The sequence below is a fragment of the Heptranchias perlo genome, chromosome 23 (genome assembly GCF_035084215.1).
Source record: "Heptranchias perlo isolate sHepPer1 chromosome 23, sHepPer1.hap1, whole genome shotgun sequence".
NCBI lineage: Eukaryota > Metazoa > Chordata > Chondrichthyes > Hexanchiformes > Hexanchidae > Heptranchias > Heptranchias perlo.
Window position 1 is genome coordinate 34,080,093 of NC_090347.1, and position 11,005 is coordinate 34,091,097.

Consider the following 11,005-nt stretch of genomic DNA (forward strand, 5'->3'; position numbering starts at 1 on the left):
TAAGACCTCACTTTTTTTTCTGCCCATTAACATCAATTATTTTCATGCCTGGAGCTGTTTTCATCACCTACAGAATGTTTTTTTTAGATTATGAGTAACTTTGTATTTTTCCACGTTTCAGGTCATCATACTTTGAATTTCTCAGGACTTTAAAGACTACGGGAGGAACTTTCAACTTCGGCAAGGGCATAAAACAAGTGGTAGCGGAACTCCCCGCACGTTAAACTCCCTGCTCGATTTTTCCTCTCCATGGCTTTATAATCAGCGGCCGATCTGCTACCACCCATTTTATGCCCCCTGCTGAAGTTAAAAGTTCATCTCTATGGAAAAAATCATAACCCACTCCTACCTGGTGGGAACGACGCAGGGAGGAGGGACTTTAAAATAGACCATTCAGCCTTACTGCTCCATTCCTGCTGGCCACAATTTTAACTGCTGTTTTTCAGTGGCTGAGGCACCCACTGGAAACAGGCAGGAGCCTCATAACTTATGCAAATTGGGGTCCATTACCGCAATGGGATCCCGATTAGATTTTAACTCTGGTCTGAGCAGGGAAGTTGCCGTGGCTCTCCCGCCAAGTGAAGGCAGGTCAGAAGCTATCTGGAGGACAAAGAGACCCTCTAAGGTAAGTAGAAATATTTCTTTTGTGGGCAGAGCAGGAGTGTTCCTGCTGGTTCCACAGTAAGGTCGCGGCCTCTCCCGCCCTAGACTCCACCGCTTTCGTCCCATGCGACCTTCTCGAAACCCCCTCACCCTGACTCGCCTTCTTGCCCCGAGCTTTCCTTTGGTGCCAGCTGCCCGAACTTCCGTTCCTACCCACTGGCCAGTTGTCGTTTTCTGCCCAGTTCGGGCAGACTGCCAACTGGGCCTGAAATCTGGGCTTGCGAGCAACACTGAAGAATGTTGTATCAATGGAAATAAAATTCTGTAAAGGTGTAAAACAAGCTGCCGATTGCTATCAGCCGTCTTACGTTATCACAAAATTATCCCCCACCCTCCCAAGTACCTTTATGCCTGACAGTTCGAATTTAGGACCCGTTACATTCTAGAAAACAGATGCACAAATCAAAACAGATATTTTTTTCTCCTAAATTAGTTTTAATTCATGAAATAACACTGTTTCTGCCTCGATATGAAAATGTATTCATTCCCTAATGTGTCAGAAATCTAAAATAGGCAATTATCGGGTGGTAGCTTTATCCCGATATATAACTTCTTGAGGTTTTTCACTGTCGAAAGTTGTATCCTGTGAAATTGGCTGAACTTGAGTGTAAAGAATTCGATTTGTTTTTATTATGTTTGAGCTGTCATATTAGGTAGGAGTGTATACTAAACATTATGTAATTATTTTCAATGGCGAGCTTGGCAAGAGGGACTTTCACCTATGTGACCTGGGTGCGAAACCAATCCAGGGGGAGGGGGAGGGGCAGATATTGCGGAGCGGTTCCACTCCAGGGGCTCGATTTTCGCACCCGCTCGTAGCGGGGGGGTGGGGGGGCTGCGAAAATCGGGGCTTCCCGGGGCGCGTCTGGAGCCCGGCTCCAACCCACCCACTTCCAGGTTCCCGAGTGACGCGCTGACGTGCGCGCAGCCCCCACATGTGGGACTCCCGCCGGCAATTAAAGCCGGCAGGGTGCCACTTAAAGTAATCATTAAGGTATTTCAGGTCGTTTAGAGACCTGATTAACATGAGATTTTAGGAGGGGTGGGATTTTGCAAACAACTGGGACTGTTTCCCGTACTGGGGGAAACACTCCCAGTTCAAATGGACATGTTGCAGCCATCAGCCTGTGGCAGCTGCAAAGGTCCATTTGACAGGTGAAGGGGGGATCCCTCACTCATTGCAGGAGGCCACTCTGTCACTTTGGACAAAGTTTGGCCTCCACCACCCTCCTCCTAACAATAAAATTCACCAACTTGCACACTTACCCAGTGTCCAGACACATGTACCTACCTGTATATCTTCTGGATGGGGGCCGCCGTAGCTGCAGTCATGACCTCCTCAGAGGACGAGGAGCATCACCAGCCTCGCCGGCCATGCCGTCCACCTCTGACAAGTGGAGCTCCACAACACAGTGCTGTGACACATCCACCTGCACAGCAGGAGGGAGGGCAACGGCAGAGAGAGATGCGTCACAGAAGGCACTACCCTCAACACAGGGTCTACAGACCGAGGCTCAGCTTCCTGGACCTCTCTGAGCAGCAGTGCACACGGAGGCTCAGAGTCACTCGACATGTAGTCGTGGACATCTGCAGCCTCCTTCATGCCGAGCTGCTCCCGGCTGGCTCGCGCACCATCTTCTTACCTGTCGCTGTCAAAGTCACCACTGCCCTCAACAACTTCTCCTTCGCATCCTTCCATGGTGCCACCGGGGACATCGCCAACGTCTCTCAGTCGTCTGCACAAAAGAGCCCTGCAAATACACCTACACCCACTCTGCAGTGACACAATGGGTGGCATCAGTTGTGGGTCTTCATAGTGATCCTCGGGAAAGGGCATTATTGCACAAACCAGACAAGATTCGCGAAGACGTGGCAGTAGTGGTGCCAATATAATATGTTATGTGAGTTGATCAGAAATTAAATATAAGTAAAAACCATGACAAACCCTCAAACTCCCTTGTGCATCCCCTTCATGCTCACGACACGTTTGCCTTACGCTTCCGACTGCAAATATGCGATGCATGTCCTGTGGCTGCAGCACAGGTAGTGGCAGGTTGAGCGATGCTGACTGTGAAAGAGATGCATGAGAGGGTGAGTATGAGATAGAGCCATGAGATTGTATGAGGATTGGGTTGAGTGGTAGTGGCGGGATGAGTACTGGCGAGGTGAGTAAGTACAGGTAAGATGAGGATGAGCTTTCAGTGGGTGTGAGGGGTGATGTGACAGAGTAGTGTTGGCAGTGCAGAAGGAGATGTGGGGTGGGGGAGGTGATGTGGCAGACGGAGTGTAGGGGAATGAGTAAGTGTACTCACTTCGGCTGACCTACTTAGGTGATTGAAGCGCCTCCTGCACTGTATGCAGGTGGTGCAGGTGACCACCTCTGCCACCTCGAGCCAGGCCTTCTTGGTGGCAGAGGCAGATCCCGCCCACCCGTCAGGATCTCTGACCTCTCTGTCCTCCCCCTCCTCCTCACCCCATCCAATAATACCCGGAGTGAGGCATCATTAAACCTGGGAGCAGCCTTCCCCCTGGGCTGCTCCATGCTTTAATTTTTCCTATTTCCTGCAGCATCAGTCAGTGGAGGACTGCCCCTTTAAATAGGCCTCCTCCAGCTGACAGTCTATGCTGCGCATGCGCAGTCCGCCCGCTGCGCAGCTTTCCACCGCGAAACCCGGAAGCAAAGGTAAGTGGCTCCAATTAGCCTGCGATTCCGTGCGGAGCACCCTGATTTCACTGGGCGCGTTACCCACGCGCCCAGTCGACCCCCACCCCCCCCCCGCCCCGCTGCGAACCCGCCGCCCTCCTAATATCGGGCCCCAGATCACTATCCACGTCTAATTCCTAGAAACTGCATGTGTGCAGACATCAGGTAAGGATAGGTTGAGGCTAGCTGGGTTGCCTGCCACAGATGAATACCCTACCAATTGTCACTGTTTAGACTTGCAGGTGCTTAATGACCAACTGGGCAAGGACCAGAGGACTGCCAGTGCCTATGAAGCTGTACCCCAGCAAAGAGTCAGCACGTTAAGGAGAAAAGGGGAAAATATTTGGTAGGAAAAAGAGAAGTCGATGAGATGGGTGGTGCGGGAAATGAAAAGTTTACACTGGTGTAACATGAGGTGCTCTTTGGAGATTGCAGTTAACACGCATTGTTGGGTCAAGTCTGCATCTACTCCAAGCTATACCAAACCTGCAGTGCTCGATGCTGAAACTAGGTGCAAAAAGTGGGGTAGTACTCCATTCTCCAGCCTTGATATCTTCACCTTGATAAGCACAAAAGTTTATCAAAAATATGAATTACAGAGAACAAACTACCCAGTTATTGTATCTTCTGGATAGAACCAGCATTGAAAACATCATTAATGTGTTCAAGAGTTTGGAGTGATGGAGAAGTATGGGGTAGAGGTACAATCTAACTCTTAACGGGGTGAAATTGGTCTTCGGCAGTAGCATGAAACGGGCTATAGCGGATCAGCAGCCCATTTTATACCACGCCCGATTTTCTTTGCTATTGAAGTCACTAGAAAAGAAATTCAGGCGCAGTGTAAAACAGGTGAAGACTATTTTCACCCTCCAAAACATAGAATTATCACAAATTAACTATACTATGAGCCGAAGCAGCTTCTTCGATCAAAGAAGGACAGTTGTATGATGCATTACAGTAGAATGTTCTGCTGAGGCCTGTGTTCAGATTCTAACTTGGACTGTTAGTCATGCTTTGGCTTTCCCATATGATGAGTTGCCAGTCTCAGTTAGGTTACTGGGTGCAGCACTTTAGGGGAGTTGACAAAAGGAAGGAAATATTGACAAGGATTGCTCCTAAACAAACCTTTCTAATTTGGCCACTGAGCAACAATGATACAGGCTACAGAGGTATCAAAGTGCTCACCCAGCCACTTAACAGTGACCTGGAGGTTTTTAAAAAAAAAATCTAAACTTCCCCTAAATTACAACAGTGACTACACTTCAAAAGTACTTCACTGGTTAGAAAAACACGTAATGTGTTGGGACGTCCTGAGGTCATGAAAGGTGGAATATAAATGCAAGTTCCTTCTTTAAACTACACTTTTTAAATTCTACATTACAAAAAATTATGTACATCCTTTTTGAGTCATTTTTCTGTTTAACAGTTGTCACATGACCTTTTTCAATTGAATGATGCTTTCTAGCAACCTCATTGGCCAAAAGTGATCAGGTGACTGTGCTAGTTGTGTGGTTTTATCGCAATCGGATAGGCTGCAGCTAATCATATGACCTGATTGTTCTGTTTGATTGACAGTGTTCTGGTCCAAAGCCTACAAAGGAGGTAGGTATTTGTTTTTACAGAAAATGCTGGAAACACTCAGAAGGTCAGATAGTATCTGTGAGAGAACTTTCCATGACCAGTGGGCATCTCGGGAACTGGAGTGCATAGCAGCCATGGGTGGAAATATTGTTGTTTAATTTGTTAAGTTTCCTTTGTCTTTTTTATGATTTTTTTTGTTGTTGTGCCCCTCTAAAAAGGAGGCACTTTTATTAGATTTCTTTTATTTGGGTTGTTGACACTGGGGCAACCCAGTATCTCCTAACAGGTATTTTAGAAAAGGCCTCTGTTCCCTCAGACATTTGATACAAAAGAAACTGCCCCAAAGCTATGTAGAAGGAAATCAACTCATAATTAGAAAAATACACGTTGGGCCAGATTTTGCTGTCAAAATAACGGTGAGGTTAATGGCCCTCAGCATTATTTATGCATAAATAGTACAGTAACTTCAGGTGCGGAGCAGATGCGCGAATATCCAAAAGTTGCTGTCTAAGTTAGCTTCGCCAAAACGGCATTTCGCTGTCTGCCTCACCATTGAAATGCGTTGAATATCGTGAAGTTGCTGTATTTGCACGGTAGATATGAACTAAACTCACCACAAAAAGTTAAGTCGTCATTTCAAGCCCAAATACCCTTTTTAAGATGTAATAATTGTTAACTACTACCAATCAACCTCTCTGGCACCGAATATTAACTATTACAAGTGTCGCGTCTCATTCCTTCAGGTATTAATTGTTGTTGGACATTGTAACAACGTGAAATTTATAATTTTTGCCGCCTTTTACTTTCCCTTTTTTTTGCTTTCAATACCACCTTTCTTTACCTTTTTATTTCTCTTTCTGTACCTGATTTGACACTGAATTCACCCGTTCTAATTTACACTGCCTTCTCAGTCCTTCTGCTATTTATTTCTCAATTCTTCAATCTGATTGATTGGTTAGGGAGGTACCCTTTTGCTTGCCCTGTTCACTCAGGTCCCAGATGCCCTGTTTCCCTTGCTGCAATGTAATCAGCTTGCACTTTCAGCAACTTAGAGGGCAAAAGTGTTTTTGAGATGAAGGGCGCGGGGGCAAGTCTAACTAACTGCAGACGCCGGTAGATGCTCTGCTACCCCAGCAAATCCCGGCCCGTTATCTTTTTAAGTCAAAGGAGAATATCCAAAAAGGGGACAAACCAGCAGCTTATTCATGTTGGCACTGCTTCAGCTCCCTCTAGCAGTCATGTTGGGTAAAGCATATTGGAACCAAACAAATCGGCTGGGAGGTAAATACATTTTTGTTTCCCTTTTTGAAGATTGCTACCAGCTTTACTGAATTAATGATGGGAATTATCGAGTAAAAGCATTTCTTGTGGAGTCCTGCGTAGATCATCAGATATACATCCTGCTGTTTGTGATTAGTTCTATGAGGAATGGGAGGAGGCTTGGTTGTGCCTTATCAGAAGAGTACTAACGTTACAGGGCAGAGCGGGACCTTCCCCCCAACCCAGTATAATGCCTTGAAATACTCAGATTCGTGGTCAAATTATACTCACTACTTCTTAGTCTAAGGATGAGAAGCTTACAAATGGAATCAAATGCCTGTGATTGAAGTGCATGGGAGATGAGGAGATTTTTTTTTACACTGCGAGTTAAGATCTGGAATGCACTGCCTGAAAGGGTGGTAGAAGCAGATTCAATAGTAACTTCCTAAAGGGAATTGGATCTACATTTGAAAAGGAACAATTTGCAGGGCTATGGGGAAAGAGTGGGGGAGTGGAACTTATTGGATAGCTCTTTCAAAGAGCCGACCTAGGCACGATAGGCTCAATGGTCTCCTGTGCTGTAAGATCCTATGATTCCATAACAATTAAACTGCAGGGACTTGATTCAACTGAAAACTATTGCTGAAGCGGCAAATTCACAGTCAATATTGCGGTATCATGGGGTACTGGGGTACAGTAAAACTGTACTGCAGCAAGGAATCAATGGCTACAAAAGAGAGGAGGGGGTAAATCAGTGGAGAAAACTGTGAAACAAAAGATTCATGTTGGAAATGCTTGATATAAATCTTTTGCTGTGGAAAAATAACTTAGTTTGTGTTTTGGTACAGTAATTTGATAGTGCTCAGTGTGTAAGCTAAACATTGATAGTTATAAGGGTAAATCCTTGGGGATTATCCTGATCAGGATGGAATGTGACTTATCGGGTTTATACAATAAATTTAGAAGGGATTTTTAAAAGTATTGCAGGTTACAGAAGAATTGGAGAATAAACTGGAGAAGACTGATGCAAACAAATAGGAGACTATAATATTAGGTTATTGAACAAAATAAATTTCCTTAAGCCCCACTGCTGTGCACATCCAGGATCGGCTGGTAAGTTTTAATATCTGAATGTTTGGTTTATCCAAATTTGATAGTCAGCTACATTTGAGAGTAATCCACAAGAAAGTCAATACAAGTGCCAGTCAGTTGAAAGCTAAACAAAATATGTTGTTGGAAAGCTTCCAATTTTATTTTTATTCTTTTCATTGAACAATGGAAAATGCTTTCAGGTTTTACAATTATTTTTAGAAATTATTTTATTTTCCTCTCTTAACTACATCCCATTTTAGTCAAATATGCCATTTTGGTTAAGAAGTGAAAGGTGTCCCAGTATAGGCGCAACCACTAGGGGGAATCAGGGGCATGGCTTAGATCCCCCTACTCCAAATCCTGGAATTACTTCTGATTCTTTAAGTGCTTGCAGATCTATGGCCTAGGACTCTGGTTTATCTGTAGCTGCCTGTTGATGTATATCTATAGTTGGCTGGCAGGAGGTAATTATGGGGTAAATAACATCATAGCGATCATATCACAAGCCTAATCTGAGGTCATAACATTACGTCAATCTCATGCAGATTACTGGCCTAAAATTTTAAAAATTGATGATGTGTATATATAATAAAGTCCTGTGTAGTGTGCATCAATGTCCAATTTAATATCATGTGAAAGATGAGCCAATCAAACACACTTACGCATTGATTTCATGATCTCTTAAAAATTTCCATTCGCAAACCAAAAAAAGCAATCACATTGCTGAAGAAAGATCTCGGAGTCCCTTCAGCACCCATGTTGGTTCCCCACCTATCCCACCATATAGTCCCAAAAATAAAATATGACATATCAAATGTGTTAAAATGAACAATTCTGAAAAACATCATAAAATTTATCTATAAACTTACCCTATCCCTATTTGAACCCCTCCAGTAACTTCCTGAAAAAAAATCACAAAATTTACATATAAACTTACCCTATCTATTTGAACCCCTCCAGTGACTTTTCTCCCACATTGAGCTTTGACTTTCCAACCACACTGTGCCTGAAACTTTAATCCTTCCGCATTGGATCCTGATGTTTTCTGGCATGGGATTCAAATGAAGAATCTCAACAAGCTAGTAGACTACAACTTCCAGATTCTGCCAGTGCCACTCTGTACATACACTCTGGACTACAATGTTTAGACTGCAGTAGTGTTGATCTGCACATGCCCATTGCAACGACCAAAAGTGTCCATGTGTTGCCATCTCTACTTGAGGGGCACACAGGGGGTTATCTCTCAGGCCTTAGCACTGAGCCCAAGGACTGCAATGTTGGGAAGAGGTTGTGGGGAGCCCAGGCCCAACCTCCTTAGCCTATAGGTTCCTGGTGAATCTGGGATTTGGGAGAAAGAATTCTACAACCAGTCCACAGCTAACTGGGAGAGGGAAATCCAGACTGTTCAGTGGAAGGGGGAACCCCAATCCTGTCCTCTGCTTCGATTTAATTGCTGACTGATTTTAAAGAACCCATATATTGAATGCATTGCATAAATCAATTGAATTGCTCACTACAAATAATTACATTCATTTATTTGTAAACTGTGCTGTGTGGTTATGAACTCTTATTTTGTCTCTGAGTAACTCCATGGAAATCAGCTTTTAAAAAAAGCTTGGTTCAGGCCCCAGGAATTCTGCCAATGAACCAGAAAACTATTCCCAGATGCCACTATACGGCCCACCGCAACGCATGGGTAGGCCTCCACAAGAACAAATCAGAGATTAGCATACATCCCCCATATGAGTATTAATGTGATGTGCTTTGAACAGTCAAGATTTGAAAAACAATTACAAAATCTAATTTTCACATCCGTTATAGCCTATACACTGGGCACCTGGACACACTAATGGAACGGACTGGGATAAGATGCAGGGAATAATTACACTGGGTCTCTGCCTCTTTCACATTTCAAGTAAGGACAAGAAGCTCCAGCCTATTTCATTAAACTATTAAAGTGAGGCTGGGATGACATCATTTCATGTTACATGCTACTTTTTGATCTTCAAGTGTGCAGCACACCAGGTGCAGATCACGCCCCTGTGGTAATAAATGTTCAGGGGTCAGCTGTGGACCGCAGTTCATTTAAATGGCATATCGAAAAGATTCAGTCAGCAGTTTAAAGACCATTTCTAGACCTGCTTAGGCTTTCATCAGCCTTTGTGGTAATTGCTCTGTTGCTTTTTATTCACTACTGCCACAATGGGTTTTCCAACAGGGATGCCCATATATGTGAACTTTTCAAGGAGGTAGAGGAAGTCCAGCAGAGGAATGCTAGGCAGGTCAGACTGCACCAAAGGTATTCTGTGCCCACCTGCTAATATCCTCACACCAACGGATCTGCATGTACCTTACCTTGGCCGGAGATTAGTGTCTGTGGAGAATCCAATTCTCAAAGCAGGTTGTGCCAACAGGCCCGATAGACTACATGTGATATGTGAAGGCCTGACCAACTATAATGCTGGATGATTCTTTGGAAGTGCCCCATATCGGCCATATTTGTCATGGTACTGTATGAAAGAAGGCATGCCAGGGTCATCCATAACCAGTATAGTCTGATTGGCCCCACCCACCAAGATGCTACAAATCATAATTACAAGTATGTTGCACCTAATTGGCAGTGACCATGGGGAACTATCTTCACAGGATCCAGATCAGCAGAAAGCCAGGTGCAAAGCTGCTGCAAGGACACCTGCAGCTAACATGCAGCACATAAGTCTGGCACAGCCAATGATAATAATGGTCAGTTGCAGCCTCCAACCTGCCTCCATTTCCTTTGAGGCACATAGCAGTGATGTCATGGCGTAACAATCAGGGCCACCTTCCATGCAACCAACACGTGCAACACCACCTCCAATTCAGCAGTCATGGGGCATAAGCCCACTCCATCATTTTCCTGCTGACTCAAGGCTGCACATTAGGAACAGGAGTAGGCCATTCAGCCCCTTGAGCCTGTACTGCCATTCAATTAGATCATGGCTGATCTCTATCTTAACTCCATCTACCCGCCTTGGTTCCATAAACCATAATACCCTTGCCTAACAAAAACAGTTAGACATGACTTGCCTGTTACAAATCCATGCTGGCTCTCACTGATCAGTTCATATTTGCTCAAGTTCTCAGTCCCTCTGTCCCTAATAACATTGAGTTTCCTTTCCCTGTCTGTCACTTGTTAGCCCTCTCCCCCTTCCAGGCTTGGCAAAGGCTGCAATGATTTAAGCTGCCTTTTGAGCCTTGTCAAAGACCGAGAAATTCCAACCCCCTCCCCTCCCTCCCAACCTATTTTGCCACTTCCTTTTTTCATCTGCAATGCAATTTTCTAGTCTCACCATAAGTCTGTTCTCTGCATGTGTACAAGTCTGCACCTGTAGCTGTGAATAATTATTGCAAAGGACCCACAACAATTGCATGATATTAGTACATTACCATTCTGGCAAGATTTGCACCATTTCTTAACTATTAAGAACTGAATTGCACCAGGACACAACAACTGTTGTTTCCCCCCAGCCCCCAATTCTTTATTTCAGTTCATCTGGTTATCTTATGCAAGGAGCTCCATCTGGCATTCTGGCCAAGCACTGATAAAACCCTGTTACATCTGATTTGGCAGGCAACCCCTGGGCTCAACCCATGATTATCTGTTTAAAAACCACACATTTTTACAGCTACAAACTACTGGCTCGCCTAACTTCAATTATATCTTTA

General features: G+C 44.5%; 1 protein-coding gene across 1 annotated transcript in view; it reads left to right on the forward strand.

Annotated features, from left to right (window-relative positions):
* Window positions 1–527: 527 nt before the first annotated feature.
* The window catches only part of map2k4a (mitogen-activated protein kinase kinase 4a), a 191,580-nt gene continuing 181,102 nt past the window's right edge, over window positions 528–11,005 (forward strand). The window contains exon 1 of the mRNA XM_068004322.1: window positions 528–625. The gene's annotated coding sequence lies outside the window, so the exon portion shown is untranslated. The remainder of the gene's footprint in view (window positions 626–11,005) is intronic.